General features: G+C 45.0%; 1 protein-coding gene and 1 long non-coding RNA gene across 4 annotated transcripts in view; both read right to left on the bottom strand.

Annotated features, from left to right (window-relative positions):
* LOC111251588 (Krueppel-like factor 6) overlaps positions 1 to 20,198 on the bottom strand; it is a 401,643-nt gene that overhangs the window by 310,241 nt on the left and 71,204 nt on the right. The window lies entirely within an intron of this gene.
* The window catches only part of LOC147755651 (uncharacterized), a 29,721-nt gene continuing 22,607 nt past the window's right edge, over positions 13,085 to 20,198 (bottom strand). The window contains exon 3 of the long non-coding RNA XR_015327917.1: positions 13,085 to 13,748. This is a non-coding gene — a long non-coding RNA (uncharacterized LOC147755651). The remainder of the gene's footprint in view (positions 13,749 to 20,198) is intronic.

Below are 20,198 nucleotides of genomic sequence, written 5' to 3'. Positions count from 1 at the left end.
GCTTACGTATATGATCCGGCTTGTTCTGATCTCATGCTGACGTAACATGTTTGAACTTTTGCAGATACGTCTTATTTGCTACATGCCTATCTCCGTGATTCATTTAACTTTGTCATTAATGCTCGAATCGTATCCAATTAAAGTACTGTCATTTCAAAGATATATCTCTAAGTTCATAGAGCTATGTGTATGTACGTACGCGCTTTCTTCCTCATAGCAACGCTACTGCTTCCGCTATATCCACAGCGGTTACTGCTGTCGACTTCATAAATCAGCAAGAAAAAACAACAGATGAGTTGGTTCCATTTTTCAGGTTTGCCGTTATCTGCAGAACATCCCACTTGCCCACGTCAGCCCGCCATAGAGACACCAACAGATTACATGCAACAGACGCAGTAGCAAGGCGTTTTTAAACTTTTCAAAAGAAACAAGCAAGAAGACTGCTTCACGGTGGAGAAGAACGATGGCGAATGAAGACAACGTAATAGTTCCTCAGCTTTCAAATACCACAGTCAACGTAATGTCCGTAGGGCAACTACTCCAGCTTAGTTGCTGCACCTATCTGTTCAAGAATAATAAGTAGGCTCATTTCTATTCTAGATATTATTTTCTTTCGAAAAGACCTCATACGATGGACACGAAGGACACTATACACCGTATATACATATGTAGCTATGGAAAAATGCGTTCAATGTACAAATTTCTATGTATAACGTACGAGTAATGAATTTGCGAACTTCTAACCTCGGAGGTCGTCAGACATAGATAGCCATAACCAGACGCTTCAGGAACTATTCGATCGTTAGTATCAGTGAATTCTGTATTCTGATATCCATTCCAGTATGGTAAAAGAAAGTTTGGCCGAATTCTATTTGATCATCAAGCAAACTGAAACAGATTAGATTACCCAAGTTGCGCATAACCTGTCTGTTATTACCAGACCCGTATTTTTAGCCCAGAAGGTGGAGCGAAGTACGGGGGCGGTTGGGCCTCTGCCACCTGTTTTGGGGGGTACAATGTCCCTCCTTTGATTAGTTCGGCTTTATCGGATGGAATGATAGAGGCGCACATGACGCTGTTGCTGCTTGTAAGAGAGAACTGATAGACATAAACATATTAAGGTTTTGGGGAAAAGAGAGATACCCCCGACCAGCGATACGAGACCAACCTCCAAGGGGTCGTACTTGTGCTAGTCGCGTGTGTGGGGTGGGAGCGGGTGAGCGCGCGCGCAGTGTCCGATTTCAAGGTGGGAAGACACCTGATAGAGCTTAAGATCATCTGGTCCGACACACCAGCTAACATCCGGTGACCGTGATGATGTTGTCTCGATGAAGCGCCGCCAACCGATTTCTCATGTAAGAACATTTTGGTTTTGATATATCGCTATCATCGCATTGCGGCGGTGATGGTGAATACCCCACGTTTGCTTTGCTCCGAAGTGGATTTTTTGGATGCTGAAGCTTGGGTGCGAACGTGAGTGAGCGCTTAAGCTGAAACTAATGTAAAATTATAACCGGTCCTAGGCTGTTGCTGTGGAACAGCTTGGATGGCTTTGACATGTATTTGTGCTATTGCCAATGGCTAAAAGCGGCATTCGGATACGTCGGTGATTGACGCTTATCAGAGAAGCGCATAGTTACACTACGATGTCCTTAGCGTTGCATATAATGAAAGTACTATTCAAATGGAAAAGATTTTGTTGATTTATGGTGGATTCTTAGCGACTTTTGGTGGGGACTGTTTTTTCAGTGAGATTAATTCTACCTATGGCAGACATGTGGATTCATTCTGAGCTGGTGACTATTGTCAAAGCTGGTTGTGTTGGCCTATCGTCTCTATTGGCGACTGCTCACGTAGAGAGTGACATTTTACTTTGGGTAGCCCACGTAGACTATGAGCACATTTGAAGCGCAATAATGTTTAATATATAGAATTGCTTCAGTAACAGTACGGTTCACGTGTCAAAACGTAGCTCAATCGCGTACGCTCCGCATGATACCGTAGAGATAAACGTTCGTTAATTTAAATTGTTCATTTTCCTGATCAGGCTTGCCGGATAGGTAGCGGAGAGCTCAGTACGTTACCACATTTAGTTAAGGCTTACGTGAGTGATAATGCCACACCAATCTTCTTTGCTGCTAATGAGAAATGATTTTTTAGTAGATACAGCCAGTAGACGAAGCAATATACATTTCGTAGTTTTCCATTAGCAACGTATAATAACACAGTGATCTTTATCAGATGAGAACTTTCCCGAAGCATGCTGTCTTTCAAACGCAAGAAAAGGCCTTATTGGAGACTAGTTACGAAACTAGGCCGAACATATGTTTGACCAGAGCTAACAATACTAAAGTACCTCCGAGCAACCCCATTTTAAGCAGACTTTCGGCAATTTGCTCATTTTCTGAGATCCCTATTCGAATTAATTCTGACTCGACAGACAGATCCGTTACTAACAAATACGATACGATTACGAAGTGCATACCAGAAGATCTCACTCCGGAGTGTATATCGTGGATTCTGCTAATTACTGTCATATTTAGCATATATCTGTGCTACAGCGTGATAGTATCCATAGAGCGGCCGTACGAGCCAAATAATACCCAAGTATATAATTATACGGTGGATTATACTAATTCATGGGAGACTATTGATACTGACATAGTAACCAATATGGAAATAACGCCAACTGAAACTAGTTCATGGGATGCCGAAGAGAACATTACCGAGTACACCGTTTCCCCTCTCAGACCGTAAGCGATTTCGACATTTGTTATGGCAATTTTACTGACAGTGCAATAGGAAATAAACGTTGTTTTCCCAACCACATCTACTATATTCATGTCTACGCCTTTATTCAGAGAAATGCAGAGAGGGGTCGCCTTCAAGCACTAAGTACTTTCCGACCTTCGAGACAAATTTCAGTTATGTTTTTGTGTCCTTCAGGACCCAATCAGGACCATTCTATTGGTGCACGCAAAACTGTAGTAGGCCTCAAGCTCGGTTGCTTTTTAGATAAGTGATATTCCCGTGTTATGTGGGTCCTTACAATGACATTGATCCTAGGTTTATTCATGCTACCAGTGCTGCCGCTGCTACAGTAGACGCTGCTTTGAGTCTATATAGTTTACAGCTTGGGATACCGATGTGGTTTTTTTAAACTCATGATTTTAGGAAGAAGCCAGCTTTAGACAGAGCCCGGTTGAAGGCAGAATTGTTCATAGATCTGAACCAGGAAATTGCTTTAGGCTCTTTGGCAGTTTGCGCCGTTTCAATCTCTGTTCTTATTCCATTTGTTCTCATGCCTTCGCAAATCTTTTTGCCCGAATATTTCCTAATCATAGCTTTGCTGTTTGCCAAGGATAAGAAAGAGCAACAAGCTTTATCCCGAGGTTTTCTGCGGTTTATTGACTACCGCACTACATAACCAACGCAGCGAAGGAAAAACATGTTCTCCTTCGCACCAACTCTCAGGACTCAAGTGGCCTAATCCATGGAAACGGTATTTAAACCCGCTAGTCAGTACCAGTAGGGGTAGACTACTGGCAACGACGACAACCCTCTGACACGATGATGGCACAGTTCTTGACGTAAAATTTGTTTGGCATTGCTGGCGGTCAAAGCGGCACTAACGGTATATCTATCCCGTATAATGCATTATCTGATAAATATAGCATTCTATAAGGTAGATAAATGCCAACAGCAATAACAAAGAGTTTTGGGTGATTGGTTTGTTTCACTAATGACAGTAAGCAGAAAATCACCAGGCATAATCGTAGGACGCGATAGCCTAGTGAGTATCGTGTTCGCCTGCTGAACTTGAGGGACACGTTTATTTGAATCCTAGTATCGACACTAGTCGTTCCATGCGGAGAGACCGCCGTCTGAAGGAATACTTAACGATGGAGCCGGGTGTGAAGCTCGGGAATGTTTTGGTATAAGGACGGACTAACCAGTCGATCCGTCTGTTGGACAGGTATTCTCTACGGTGTCTGGGACAAAGCGGGTGTTACCCAAAAAAGTTATAAAACGAAGACTAACACAATGACGAACAAGCTGAATAAGGAAAATAACACCGGAATTAGCAGCTGCGGCGATAATGGAGGGATTGTCTAACACTATGTCACAATGAGTAATTGCGCCAACAGCATACTGCGCGCTTCACAAATGATATTTAACTGAACTACATCGCAAAAAACGTTTCGTAACATACAAAGCTAATATGAGCTAATTTAGCTCTTAGATTTTGATAATAATAATAATCGTAGACCGTAGTACATTATGTATACAAGCAAAGAGTCGCTATTCTTGCAGGATCCGCGACACTCAGAAGGTCGAATATTACGGAAGCAATACGCTTGCTACTTGCAGGAACGGAAGTTCTGCCGTAGGGTAGACAGTTTGCAGGCCGCATCGTCAGTAACTGTAGATCTTCTCGATCTTCGAAAAAAACGAAGGAACGGAACTGCGGAAGATCTCGTTAGTAAGAGTGTTAATATAACAAGCGCAGATTTTCGTCTATCGCTTCGCAGTAAAAAAATTTGAGGATTCTTTCTGTAGTGACGTCCTCTATATTTTCAAAGACGGCGCCACCAACGGCGCAGTAGCTGACTACCAAATAGAAACGTCAATGTCAACTTTGTCACTTTTAAGCTGTGAGCTACCAAGCTAGAGAGCATAGTGGGTTTCTTTGGTGGCTTCGGTGATGCATAAACTCAAGATCCGTCGTTTACAATGCATAGGACTGGTGACTGGCGCTAGATCTTTGCGGGACGCATGAATAAATAAAAGACTAAGAAGGCAAAGACGATTTAGTGCGTCACGCTGTTGCATTTACGTCCAGTAGCGGCCACCGTAGTCTAAAAAGCCGCAGGTTTAAAGGTCTCATTTCCAGCGAAAACGTTGTTATGTTTTTTGTATAATTCTAGGCGGTAGTAGGCACTGCTGGACTTTGCGATTTGACATGATATACGTAGTAAGGGAGCACGGTGCATTGCCAGCAAGTAGGTAACGCGTTTTCGCGTCTATTGCGTCTTTACCGGGTTGGCTAAGTTTCCTACATAGCGGAACATAGCGTAAGCATTACAACGAACGTATCGTTGCCTTAGCGCTTGTTTGAAGTCACTTCTCCAACCGACTCGAAGCATCGCCAAGTACCTACTGCCGTTGCCACTAGAGCTGACAGTGACCCCACCAAGATTGCGCTACCAATGCAAATGGATGCAAAAGCCAGAGGGAGAGACCCAACCTAGTTAATGGTAGCTAGAACGACGTAGCCATAGTAAAATGTACTGGGCCTCTTCGTCGCATCCATACAAAGATTAGGCTAATAAAGTAGAAAAAAAGACATGATGGAGTGGCTGCGGGAATGTGGGGATCTACGACGCGAGCTGGCAGGAGTAACCTCTGGGGAACTTGAACACGCTAGAAAGATCTACTAAGAAAAAGTAACCCCCCTCGGTTAATGCTGATGGCCGCTTGCACTCAAAGAACAGAGCATCGCGACGAACGCGTTACTTGCTTGGAGAGGTTTAAAATTTTCGCGGGCTTTGTGAAATGTATTGTGGTGCGAAGTAACGGATCGAAGGAACGGGCGTTAATTAAGATGCTTCAAAAAGTTTGTTTCAGTTAGAGCAACTCTGAACGCCGCACAGAGCCATCGGACCACGAATTCGAGCCCGTTTAAGGAACAAAACACGAACTGCAACTGATTGCGGATTCATTGCATATTCCTCGCTTCTTCGTTCTGAGACGACGCTGCAAACAGAGTGCACGGGGCAGAAGGCTTTGGTGGCCCCAGCCACCACCAACGGAAGCAGCCAGCGCCACCGTAAAAGTCTGTGGTAAATGCTAAGGAGCAGGCAACACTCGTCGTAGGCGGCGCAAAGGTGCGCCTGTTTCTATAGAAGATTCTGCCATCAGCGCTTGATATAAAATTGGAAAAAGATTGCACGTTGTAACATCAACAGCAGTAGCAGGGGAAAAGGCCAACATTCATGCCCGCCCAAAATCTTCTCTCTGTATGGCGATCCTCGGAAGCACTGCTATGTGCTGTGTGTCCTACAGCGCGTAGCACTTTACCGTGAATACACCAACAGCCCGAAGCTTCGTAGCTCACGACACAAGGCAGCCCCTTTACTCTTATAAGCTGCCTCTTCTCGTTAGCGATGCTCCACTGTGCTACCTCTGCGAACGCACGCGCATCGTGGCATAGAAGGCTAAAAATAAAGCAGTGCTAACTCGCCTGGCAGCCATCAGCCGTCAAGCCTCTGCATTTCTGTGGATGGTATATAGAAATAGTTCTACCGTGAGAAGACTATGACCAATGCACGTAAATAGAGAATCAACTTGGTTTAATCATCAAGGCTTTATTATCATCATCAGCATGGTCGGACGTTTTTATCACGACGCCGCCGTGTGAAGCACCGAAAGTACGATCAGGCTGGATATTGCGTCAGTCGATATTGGAGCCGATTTAGATTTGTAGTTGCATACAATTTACTTAACAAATTTACATTTGATGAACCCGTTTTTGAACAACCACTTGTGACGAATTTAACACTTGAGCTAAAGCGCATTTAAGCCGGCGACAGATCTTAGATTATTAGATAGTAATATAGCTACCCAAACTGGAATCGGTGAAAGCGTCCTTGTTGAACAGTCGTGTCTGCGAAATTATATTGGATTTACGATCTCATAAACTTTGAGGGTCAGGTGTTTCAGCTGAAACTTTTAAATAGCAACCTCAGATGATATAGAACAGATTAGGTATATATATATGACACTGGTAAAGCACGTCTCTCTCTCTCTCTAGAAGTTCCTGAGTTAATCGCGGTATTGTTTCATTTGCTAACATTCAAGCAATTTAACGCTCCTACACGGCAATGCAGATTACGGCCACCGCCATCTGTTTTTAATGGCAATTCCTTTCATACGTTAATAGCAGAAGCCGAGCCACTAGCATATGCAGGCCATAGTACCGGCGGCAGCAGCAGCAGCAGCAAACATCTGCTTCAGCCATCGTGCGTGTCCTCGCCACAGCCAAGCTTATACTCCACCGCTATTATCTGTGTAACATATCTGGTCGCGTAGGTGGGCCACGTTCGGTGATTTGATGCCACGCTTCGCTTCGACGAGGTGGATGGCCTGAACGGCGACAGTACCACGGATAGCGATAGTCTCAATTGGAACGACCTCGGATCGACGACCGTTAACGGCTGTTGATAATTCGAGGGCCGAGGGAGGAGCAGTGTCCGATGGATGTCTCCATGTATGTAGTTGATGCTACTGATACTCGAGTAATGGCGGTACGTTCTATTTTCACCCACGGAAAGCGAGATAGGCAGCGTCGCCGACTCGTCTCTGCAGAGCATTAACGCTATCTGCGTCGCAGGCTCTAGTGAGCATACGATGCAGTTTTTGTCGATGTCGATGTAGTCACGGTGTTTCAACAGTCGCTGGATGTTTGTTTTTTAAGACAAACCAACGCGGCGGGAGAAGTGACTATAAGGCTGAAGCTGTCGTCCACGCGACGCCATCTATATAGCGGCCAAAGGTCGAAAATTTGCAAAAATCTAATAAAATATATACATATACATTACACAGAACGACTAGAAAGTGCTATGGTCTCTCGCGTGATGTCAGCCGAGTATTTACTCAGCTGCATGAAGCTGGTAATAAGTAACGTGCTCATTCACCTACGCTTGTAAAGCCATATCAAAATACATCAGTTGCCCCATGACGAATATTAATGAAATAAACTATACTATGGTGACCGATTTTGCAGACCGTTAGTATAGTGGACCCTCCAATGCCATGTCTCCTGCGCCACAAACGTGTCAGCGCAGATATCCACGACTGCCCTTACAGCCAAAGCGTTCCACACTTCTCTGCTCCGCTCCGTCTAGGACCGTATACACTGGTTGGAGAAGTCAAACGACCGCAACGGCATCGTCAATGAAATAAGCGCGTGTAGCTTTCCGGGTAGGACGGTCGCATGCTGTAGAGGCGCCGGAGACGTCAATAGTTTGGCAGGTAACGCCAGACGAGGCATGTTACAGTAAATGCTGCAAGAAAATAAGAGGAAAATTATCTTCTCTCTCTCTCGGGTGATAACGCCTGCATGTAAAGCGACCTCTTAATGTGTCTACTAGTGGAAAAGTCACATTAAACGGGGAAGGCTCAAAAGCCGAAGGGAAAAGAGAAAGACACACGGAAACAGAGGGGCGGCAGCGATAGTAATAGAAGTTACCGGTTAGGGTTGCGCACAGCGCCAGAGTATGGGACATGATACTGGGAAGAGGTCAACAAAGCAGTGCACACGGTCAGAGTGACAGACGCACACGCACATTGAGAAAGATATGGACAGAGAACGGGGAAGGCCGAGTTAAAGAGAGTGAAGAGAGCGATCAGTGGCAGCGAACATACCGGGTGCGAACCTGAGATGAGGAAGAAATAAGGAAAAGGGGACCGTCCTACTGCCAGGAACACAACGGCGGTATCAATAAGAGCAACAATAGCAGTGGCAACGGCACAACAAAGGGCAAAAGAGTCGCCGACAATAAAAGACAGAAGGTCATCTGGCTACACGAGCACTAGCACTATCACTATCAGTTCACATGCAGACAGGCCAACTGAGCCATGGGGGTATCTGAACGGGCTCGAGTGAGTAGTCAGGCGTACACGGTAGACACGTCGACGCGCACGCTTACCATCGTATACGCCGGAGCTTACTCAGTCCCCGACGGAAAGTGGAAGAACGAGACCAAGAGTAGACAACAATCCAAAAGGAGCTGAGTGATGGAGTGGCGGGCGAAACGTTTGTTGTTTGAACGAACCAACTAGTAGAGAAATAGGGCTCTTCACGTCAGTATCTGTCTGCCCGTCGGTGCTTGTGGCCGATTTCTCCTTTTTTCTCTGCCTAACTACACCTCGAGTAGGATTTTTTTCATGCGTATGATTTACAAACTCCCTTTGGAAACCAGCCTTAGAGCGGTGCGAAGTGTAACATTTCCTAAAGACAGCTAGACTTCAGGAGGTCTATGATGGTTTACATCAGCGGCTAAAAAGGCCAATGGTAAACAAAGCAATGACGTATACAAGCGAAGGCAAAGACAAAAAGACGGTGAATACAGAAGTCGCCTGACCTTCTATTATCATGGAGAGTCGTAGTATATAGAGTGGATGAAAGACATTACGGAAAAAGGTGCTTGTAGGCCACTATTGAAACAGGTCCGGGACTCGATAAATTCAATACTCATATGAGAAGATGTCTACCCGAAAAGAGGTCATGAACTAATTCCATAACTTTCTTGCTATTTTTGTTTCAAACCCACTGCCGCCAGAGAGAAATACATTCCCAAAAGTTGCATAAAATGAAGCGAGACTGTTTGATTGGAAGAGACGACGTAATTATTCTGATAACATTTCAGCTAATATAGATAAAATTATAGATAGAAAAGTGGAATGAAACAAACAACAAATTCAATGGTATATCGAGTGGAAAATAGCAGTGTCAGTTCACTACATGGGAACACAATAATTGATAGCTCGGAACAAGCCGATATCGCTATGTACGTTGATCAACAGAACCTATTTGCACTTCCACACATTCATGTTCCCCCTATCTGTCTCACCGAGTCGTTGTTATGCCCTTCTCATTGTCGGCGCAAAAGTGGTTAAAGAACTGCGGTAAGGAAATCACACACGTTATGCGTAGCCCAGCCACGTCGTATCCCGCTTCACGTCGTTGGTGGAGTCGGTTTTCTAGTGAGCTTAGTTAGTTCTGAGTCCTGTGCTGACTTGTAAGCGCGTCTCCCCGACAATTGAGCTCCGGAAAGGTTGTCCAGGCGAAATTATGCAAGCGGAAGAAAACCATAATGGAGACTGCTGTCAACCCTTACTCAACAGAGAGCCCTAGCCAGCATGAAGGCCCCGATGAGTCTACAGTTAAAGTTCCCTGACACGCCGGCAGGCACACACTATACAGCTTTAGTTCAACACAAAGGAGGAACGAGAACGCAAGCTAAGAAGTGCTGTCCCCAGTACTGCACCAAAAAGCTATTTAAAAGTCTCTACCAAGACCCATGCAGTTATCGTCGTTGTTCCCGCCATTGGCTTGCTTTCATGGTAATAGTGCTAGCAGCACTAGCGGTTGCCGTTAGTTTTTTTTTGGCATCCGCATAAGTCAAAGGAAACACCTCGTTTGTTGGAGCCTGAGCCAGGCCTTGTTGCGCTAGACCACGAGGTTCAACTGAGATGATGCTACTTTGGATATTTCGCGTTTGTTCCGCACTTCCAACTCTATTCTTTGCAGCAATGACTGTGCAGCTGTCGTTGCTGCTAGCGTTGACGAAGACTTTGTCCGGAAGTGCTGGCTCATTTACTAACCAAGTTTAATCCTGATCTCCTTTTCAGTATTGTGCGGCAAGAGCCATAGCGCAACAGAGGCGGCAGCGGCAAAGATACTCGGCAGCAACCGCTACTCGAGAAAGCGGTAAGACCGGTTGAACAGGCAGTAGGGGGGCATAAATGGCAGAAGATTACCCGGTAGGTCGTGGGAGATTTCGTTTCGGCCTTTGCCGTCGCCGCAACTGAACTTTTTTTCGTAACGCCAAACCCGCCCACGTCAGAGCCGCTGTCGTTGTTCCTACAAAGGCCAAAACTACGCGGGTGCTACGCTGAACTCTCATTATAATGGAGTGCTAAGAGAAGCATAGCTCAGTCGAACAGTCATGACGAAATTCTTGAATAAACACAAAAAAACTGGGCACCGAGATACGTAAAATGGTACTATGCTACTACTTTTATCATTGTTATTTTCAAACGCTACAAACTGCTCCTTATCATTAAGCGTAAGAGTCAACTGAAAATTGGATAGGCTAAAAGTGTTTATTGAATCCGCTTTTGAAACTGTTGCATTGGTGACCAACGAATCGAAGAGATTGGCCAAAAGAGCGTGCGACTACTTACACGAACGACCGGTATATTTAAAATAAAATTATATATTTCAGTGCCCGATGTGTTGGAATTAAAATTGTCCTAAAGTAGAACCCTTCAAACACCTGGACGTTTATCTCTCATTGTCGATCTCTACATTGCATGGAACAGAAACAACTGTCTAATGTGAAAACGACATATGTATGCGACACCATAGCGTTAATACTGCGCAGACATAGCAGTACCGTCGAGCTTAATATTACGATCCACTCATTACGTTTCTGGGCCCCAGTCTGACGATGCTTCTATAAAGTCGTTATTAAATGCTTTGCTTATCACATCTAACCATTTAATAGTTTTACCTCTGTTTTGCTTTTTATGTAAATCTAAGTTCGATTGAATTATATGCGTAAACCATGCAACATGGCTAGCAGTACGTATATACTAACTGTATTAACAAAGGTGTGAAGAGTACCGTCCATTAAAATAACTGAACCATAAGCTGGAGTCCTAATATTAAAATCGGAGAAATGAAAAACTAACAGAAACAGAATATGCACTATTCTCCTATCTTCTCAGAGTCCTTTTGCTTGTCTCCTTTTACAACGATTTTGCTTCTTATTGACTTGACCTAAAGGCTTTGAGGCAACCTGTTGTCCATATTGACCAGTCAGATACCTAGAACTAAGGTGCTGTACGCAATCCGCGCTATTCAGTATCAATGGGCCAGTACCATGGATCTGTGAAGATCGCAGTCTGAATGGTCATCGAATTGAAGTAGAGGCGGAAAACGAAACACAGCAGTTGTGACTCGGGAGACACACGGATGGAATCCTGTCAGCTTTATTTATTTGTTACGCTGTTAGGGGGAAACATAGGACAGATAGATATGTATGTGGATAGTACTGCATGGATAACAACATGGGCGTATTAGAAAGGATATACGGCGATAACGCAGAAGAGAAAAAGAAGAACGAAGAGAGGACGAAAATACTACACAGGATATTGGTCCTGATGTTCGGGGTAAGCTGGGATCTGACGTGAAAGGAAGGGAGAATCGGCCGGCTGTCGGACGACATCGAACGCGACCTTAGCATTTTTTACTGTTGACACCGAGCAAGCGAAACGATTGGCGAACAATCTTTCAACAAGGTGTGAGCTTCTGCCATTACGGATAACGTTGAGACTCCTCGAGTGTCGGGAGAAGTGGCGGTGTATTGGTGAAGTAGCAACGCGAAAATGGGACGAGGTATTGATTTCGATAATGGCGTGTCTATCGCAGTCGTCATTGGCAATTCAGGGGACTATGTTTCCGTACTGGCTTCTTCTCGTGTTAATCGTATAAGCAAGCAGGCGCAGGTAGTATTTTTAGCAATAGCTGCGCTACATCGGCGGACAGTTTCAGTTTGATCCGGTACGATCCTATAGCGATTAACAATCGATGGATATTTAACGCTAGCTGACAGCACAGCTGTATGCGGTAAGAAACCTAGCCTCGAACCCGCACTCTAGCGAGCAGTTCTTGCTGTGAAATCGGCCCGTTACAGCAAATGGCTCCAATGGCCGTTCCGTAGACTTTATATATTGGGCCATCATTCGTATTCAAGGACGAGGTGATCGGCCATTCGGAACTGCTTCGCACTGTAGATAACGTAATCTAAAGGCACCAAAAACAGCGACGGAATGCCTACAACGGTTTCGTATGCCTTGAGATCAGTAATTACAACGTACAATTTGCGTTGCGGATCGACGAAGCTAGGAACAAAAATATACATTACCCGGTAAGGCTATGGACGGCTGCGTTTGCCTAAAAACACTGCTTGTCCCGTTTTCCCCAGATAGTAGGCAACCAGGGGGATCCCTGGTTGCCTACTATCTGAAACAAAGCATCCCCATATATGCATGTTCACGTTGCGATAGGCTATGTTGTTAACTATTGGAGATGTGTTGGCAATTCGTCCTACCTCATGCGCTAGCTTATTTTGCCTAGAAAGCTGAACAGATGCACAGACGAACGACTGTAGTTGCTATAAAGAAATCTTCAATATAGATAATCCACCTTGCATTTTTCTTATGTCTATATATGTATAATATAATGTCATGTGCCTGAAACGCCTTCTGGGATCAAAAAAAAAGGCTCGTAAAGTAAGGTGTATGACAATACTATTACCAATTATAATCGCTAATAGTTATTGAACGCATATGGTTCGAATAACGATATTAATAGGTACATGGATGAACATTTATTGTAACCACAGTCAGCTGCGTCAGATGACATAATCCAGTTTTGAAAATAGACGATCTATGTTGAGTCGAGCCTGAAGGGCAAAAAAAAAAGAAGGAAAATTCGAGCAAGGTGGGTAATAGATGAAGATAATGCTCGACCAGCGCGTCGCGACACTATTACGTTGAGACAAATGGAGAACGTCCACTGAGTCGGCTTCTGTGCCATCTCAGTGGGTGGTTGACAGAGAGCGTTAACAGAGGCCGGCTTTTAGGGCGGCAACAAGGCGAAATGGGCCGTCCGTCTTCGAGCTGCCACTACGTCCTCAGTGGCATCGGATGTTGTTGGTGGAGCCGAGTGATGCCGCCAAGTGTTAGTGCCAAGGGGCTAACTTACCAACAACAATAACATCATTGACAACAACTAAAACAGCATGACAAAACGGATACTTTCAAGGTCAAACAGGAGGTAAAAGAACAAATTGAATAACGAGAATAACGAAAGGAAAGTAAGGCACAAGTTGATAAACGAAGCTTTTCGGTTTTGAAGTGTGCAGCGCCTCGTTCATGGATGCCGTAGAGCTTACCTGAAACAAAAACAATGAAAGAATATTACTTCGTGAAGTCAGATTTTATTATACTATGCACACATCTATATATTTCACTGCAAGCTGATTTTAAAAGCAGATCGTCATCAACGCATAACTAGTTACCCGTTTGATACATCAAATGAAAAACATGGTACACGTAACAAAGCCCAGAGAGAAACGAATAGACACATCTTCCGCCGTAAAGCGATACAATATCCGTACAGAACAGATCTGATACCGAAGGTAGGAGCATGTGCTCCGCTTTTCTCGTAACTGTTAATCTGCCCATTTAGGTCTTTCAGCAATGAAGCCATAGAGATCAAGCAACCGATTAAGTCTCGAAGGCTTTTGTCGTTGGCGCTTTACATCGTCAGATGAATGGGCAACACAGTACTTTCGAATGAAGTCATCGAAGCCCGATGAGGGGGCATAGCCGGGTCATCGAACAAGCTGAAATTACTCAAGTGAAGTCGGAGATAAGGCATAAAAGCGGGTTATATATATACATGTATATAGGTATCGGGCGGCCAGATGACAAGCATCGTAGTAGTTGGCAATGAGACAAGCGAGCGTTTTCGATGATTGCGATGCCTTGGTACGAAGGTAGAGGTCGCTTGTCTGCCGATTATACCTATATGGGTGTCGTGCCCGCTAATGCGCTGCCGTACTTCACATGTCAGATAGTTGACGCCAAGCCCTTGATTGCGTGGCCTTTCTTTTATTTATTAAAATTTAGAGCGTTAAATCCGTTCAAATGATAGTTAGTATAATGCAAACTGAACGAACTTGACAGAAATATTACTCAACAATGTATACACAATTGTTTACTGATTTCAACAGAGTGAAAAAATGAGCGTGCTCGTGACGATGCAGTGATAACATGTTTACTTATACATCTCAAAAGGATGATGGATTCGTAGCCGGTACAAATACCGCGCGGACGGTCTGAACTAACGCCGACGGCAAGTACGCGACATAGAAGTCGTGAGCATTTCCTAGTTAAAACGTTTCATAGACAACTGCCAGACATCAGATAGTCACCTGTGCAAAAGAACTAGGCGTACAAATACCAAAGAGGTTTCTGACGTATGCCCCCCTCCCCCCGAATAATATACTGGTTTATCATCGCAAACCGCACCCCAGCCGAAGCAATCGTAAACACAGAGAGGCTCACACACACAGAACACGCATACGTATCACGAACGGCACATTTCATAATCATATGACAGGGTAACATATTGAACTACTCCAATTAAAGCCGGCTGTAGATAGCACGACGATGACGAAAAGCCAGAGAACGCTCGTGGCCGTAATGGTAGTTCCATTGGTCGTGGTAGTAATAATAACGCTCCGTTAATCGGGGTGACCTTGACACGGTCGTGAGGCAACGCGTCATTGAGAGAGGCAGGAGGCCAGCCAGCGCTAGGTCGCACTATTTGAGCTAAGCACATTGCTATCACTGGGATGCTGTCCTAACAACGAATGACAAGGGAAACAATCATATTAGGTGGGCGTACGCATGTATATAAATATGTGCGGTCTGCGGAAGTGATCAGGTGAGCGTGGATGCTTGTCGCAGCACAAAAACTAGGCGTATAAAAGTATTGGCCCGTTAACATCAATCATACGAAAACCTATATATAAATCGTATAACGAATGCTGCTAAACTAAACAAAGCCGCGGCTTTACTGTGATATATATGTATGCATTTCATATAGACATAGAGAAGGTATACTTCATATAGTTTAATTCATAACCATCGTAAACATACACGTTCTAATCCATACTGAATGTAAGTGACAAACGGTTTCGTGAAGATAACGTGCGCAGCGCCATTACAAACATGACGTCTACCAAGTGTAAAAAGCATTCGAAGCAAGAGAACTCCACTATACAGAGTAGAATCATAAAAACTCATACTAATTCTATTATTTTCCTTGGTTCTCGTTGTAGACTTGTGCATGAAACATCTGTCAGCCTTGTGTATCAACCTTGCCGATTTCTGCTGAGCTCAGTCGGGAGCTGCCTCCCCAACACGCTACTATAACCAGCTTTCTTCTTCACCCAGACGAGGAGCCTTTCTCGTAACGTCCGCATATATCTACAAATTTCATGTATAACGGTCCCTCACTGATACGGAGCGAACAGAATCAGGAAGAATTCCACTGAGTGAACTGCAGCGTCGCAGCATTACATCCGAAAAGTACTCGTAGCAGCACGTGACGATGACGATGACGATGACGATGACGGCGGCGGTGGTAGATAGAAACGTAGTGTTCAGGTAGCCTTGGCAAAGGTAACTGCACGCAGCGACATGGCGGGGGTACGATGGAGGAAAGTCATTTATTAATAGGCTTGTTCACTCACCGTCTTTCTTTCTCTTTTCTTACTGCCTCACTCGTTCGTCCGTTTTCGCAAATATGTGCTATATCATGCCTATCATTCCGATTCTCTGGGCTCGTCTCTCGCAAACGGTGTCCTCTTCGTAGCGAGTTTGGTTCTTGCCTGCGGCTTCGGGACGGCCATATATTGCCATAAGCAGTAGGAAATTGCACAAAGCAAGCACTCATCACGGTCGGCCCCTTGCCCTCCTCCGCCCCCTCTGTATAACTCTTAGACTATGAACAACAACAACAACAACAACAACAAAAAGGAAAGTTCCTCACTTGAACTAGAGCTTGCTTACGCGTACACACAACCGCACACACAATAGTCACGTGCAGCTCCATGAAATCTCGACAGGGAAACAGCTTGAGCAGCAGTATGAAAACCCCTGGGGGCGCTGGCGTTCGTTCATCCATTTTTGCTCATTATTTAATTAACTCCCACTGATGCAGAACTTTCTAAGGACGTCAACGTACAGGTACAGGCATGCCACGTTAAGTAACTGTTGCGAAACGATTTTCAAAAATATGCTCAATGATGCACGTTAACATTGAACTTTGTTATTGTCAATTGTAAACAATCGTCCTTGCTATTCAATGAAACACCATTCTCGGAAATTCGATCTTGTTGGACGCCCTCTGATTGTTGCCTTTATCGAGTCTATTTAAGCAAGCCAATTGAGGCTGAATGATATTAGGCTCTCTACAGGGTCAACGACAGATTTTATTTCGTTCGTCCGTTTGTTCCGCGTCACCCACGCAAATAGGTCCGTTCCTTTGTCCGTCGCTGGATAACCTCTTTGGCAACCGACCGATTCTTTTATGGAGTGACAACCAGTACTAAGCGGCAACATTAAATAAAACTCGGCAGCAACAGCTGTTATCAGCTGGTGCCGTCCTGCACTCTAACATTTCTTTGAATTCTCGCGCTATCTTCTTTGGCGTCGGCCACTTGTCTGTATATCAGAACGCTCTTTACTTTGGCCTTAGTACTCATTGGGCGAAGCAGTCCTAGCTCGGCGTTACAGCTGGTGGTGGTCGAACGCTGCTCGTAGCCGTTTATGCCGTTGTGTACACTGAGACGTCGGGACGCGGCACACGAGCAGTCTCAACGATTGTAACGGCAACAGCTTCAGCAGCGTGTGGGGGCAGCACGAAGTTGCCAGACTGAACCAATGTTGAGCCCCGAAAAAGGAGTTACAAGAGAAAGGCAATCGATTACGGGGACGCCGGAGTACGCCAGCTACACTGGGTAGAATCATAGTTATAGTGCCGTTGCCACTGCTTCAACCGCTGGTCTTGCTTCATCCGATAACTGATTTAAGCCGACGGCAGAATCGGCGGTAGACGCTACCACTAACAGGAGCTCTTTACGCTGGAGCAGCCATTGTTGCTACGCTGGCTTCTCCGACTTCTAGTCCTTTGTACTTCTTTCTGAGCGGCCTTTATTGCAACTATGGATGATCCATTCGGATGCCGTGTAAGTGATAGCAGCGGCGGTAATGGCAGCGCCGCTGGCGGCCAAAGCAACACTCCGCTGTAGCACTCTAAACCCGCCATTCATATCTGTTGTTCCTACTGGCTGACTGAAGCAGTACTAGCTAAGTGGCTCTAAATTTGGCTGCGTCCACCAACAAATTTGCCGCAGCTACCGGCTACAGCCGAAGCTGATAAGCGAGCAAGACGACACCGATATCAATATATCGATTCGCTTTCCTTTCCCTGTTGTATCTGTAACACCCTCGTACCCCTGGTTCCATATAAAGTTTTTTCGCCAATTCGTTTCCGTTGTCCAAATTAAGGAGAAACCTGACGATATCAAGCAGATCCCGACGCATACCCAGGCTGGTTATAACAGAGCGGAGCAGACTTCGTAATTTACGGAATAAATAAAAAAAAAATGAAACCTACGAAGTGCTGTTCGAAAATTAACGCATGCGAATATAGCTTTCACAAACAAAAAAAAAAAGATGTCAATAGAAAAAACGTCTTTTTTGTGCCTCTCGTTTCTCTCCTCGACAACTGATGCAGCAGGAAGAGCTACCATTATGTCTACGATTGTTCTACTGGTTCGTTCACGCGGTCTTTCGACGGTACGGACCACTTTCGCTTCTGAGCATCGTGTTTTTGTTTTTTCGGCCTATGACAAATGTCCTTCCTTTTTGCTGCCATTGTCGCTATCGTCCTTATTGCTGTTACGTAGCGTCGATGTAGCAGAAGGCTTAAGCACGGGGAACGCACCTGCCATCGTAAGTTTGTGCACTAGGCTTTTCAAGACCGGATGGAAGGGATTGGCGTTGAAAAAAAGGAAAAAGGGAAAAAGATACAGGCCAGTTTGTCCCTCGGCTAGGCCATTATTGGCACTAGGACAGAGCTAATGAGTATTCAACATTTTGCTATTGTAGTGTCAGATATCGTATGCGGGAGGTCAAACGTAAGAGGGTGCTGAGATCTGCCGAGATGCTGTGCGACGGCCACGAGAGTTCGCCTGCGGTAAATAAATGACCACGTTTTACAGGGCAAACCGAACAAGCAAGACGGCGGGATTGGATAACACAGTAATCACTTAAGAATGGCTGAATTGCATACAGTACAACCAGGTTCAAGTTCAACTTGTTCGTTCAAGTTTTGCCAATTTACTAGAGGCTAGACTTTACAAGTGCGCATGCAATTGTATAGTTGAAGCTAATTTGGAAAAATGATATATATGTAGCTAAGAAATCTAAAGATAATAACAAAGACTTACAACAGAGACAATAAGCTGTGACCTTGATGTTCATTACCTAAAATGACACTTTTCTAAGACGTAATAGTCGAGTTTCACTTGGACCCACGAGCTCGATTAGGTAACTCAACAGCTCTTCACTTTTTATGTTTGTTAATCGTCTCCGTATGGCTGATATCGTTGCTTCTCGGTTACCTGCCTCTCTAGGGAAATCGGTTACATTTTTCATTGGACATATCTAAAAGTTGTGTGGAGCTTTCCTTTTTAGGATTAACGTAGTGAGACTCTTGCAAGTGTCTCAATAGATACCCCTGTCTCCAGATACCGCAACGATTAATACTGTATATAGTTTTTTGTATTTTTTTTCCATTTTTACATTTCGCCACGTGATATAACTCTTGGGATCGCTGTTGACGTAAACTCATTGCTGCTGCTGTTGTCGTTATTAATACTGCGCTAAGGAGAAAGCATCGAAGGCCGTAGTGATATACTAGCAACCCACTGTATCGCATTTATGGGATTTTGGCTGTCAGGGCCAGAAAATTCGAGCTGGCTGGTCGTGTGTTTCGTCGCGAGCCGCAGTGTTGGCTGGACAGCTAACTCGCCCGTTCACTCGGTAGCAGGGCCGCTCGGCGGACGGATTGGCTAAAGCCGATTATTCCACAATCCCAACGTGCCGCTGCTTTAACTCCTTCCGAGGTAGCAGTACACGCACTCGCGCACACGGACTGAATCAACGACATCGAGATCATCTGCAGCCGCCCGCATTTGAACACCCCCCGACCCCATGCCGATACTAGCTCTGTTTGCACAAACCCAAAATCAGTACCTCCAATACACTATCAATAGCCTACAGCAGCAGGGACAACAAGTAGGCGGTAGTAGTGGCTGCATCGTAGTGCAGGTTGTAGCGTCAGGACGACAAAACGAAAACGAGATAATTAAATACCCTTTACTGGTGTTCCCTTGCAATCGCCTAATTCCAAGCGAATCTCTGTCACTTCATCCAGTGACAACAGACTTTTTTCTGGATCCCCTTCCGCTGTGGTCCGACCCCTTTACCCTGCCTAGCGCCAGCTTCCTCGGGGTTAATGTCAGTGTCACCCGAACAGAAACATCTCAGCTTATTTAGACGAACGATTGAATCCAAGAAAATAAACTTCATTCCGCCTACTTTCTGGTGCAGCAGCAGCGGCGTGGCCGGTGCGAACGACACGTGGCCAGCGGTGCTGTTATCACGCTACCTCTTTTACCACGGCGCACGACCGAGAAGGCAGGCAATCAAGCGGCTACTTCGTTACCTCAGTGACAGCAGCAGTCGAAGGAAGACTAGGTTTC

The sequence above is a fragment of the Varroa destructor genome, unplaced genomic scaffold, assembly GCF_002443255.2.
Source record: "Varroa destructor unplaced genomic scaffold, Vdes_3.0 BEIS01000005.1, whole genome shotgun sequence".
NCBI lineage: Eukaryota > Metazoa > Arthropoda > Arachnida > Mesostigmata > Varroidae > Varroa > Varroa destructor.
Note: the sequence above shows the minus strand (reverse complement) of the source record. Positions and strands in the feature narration are given on the sequence as shown.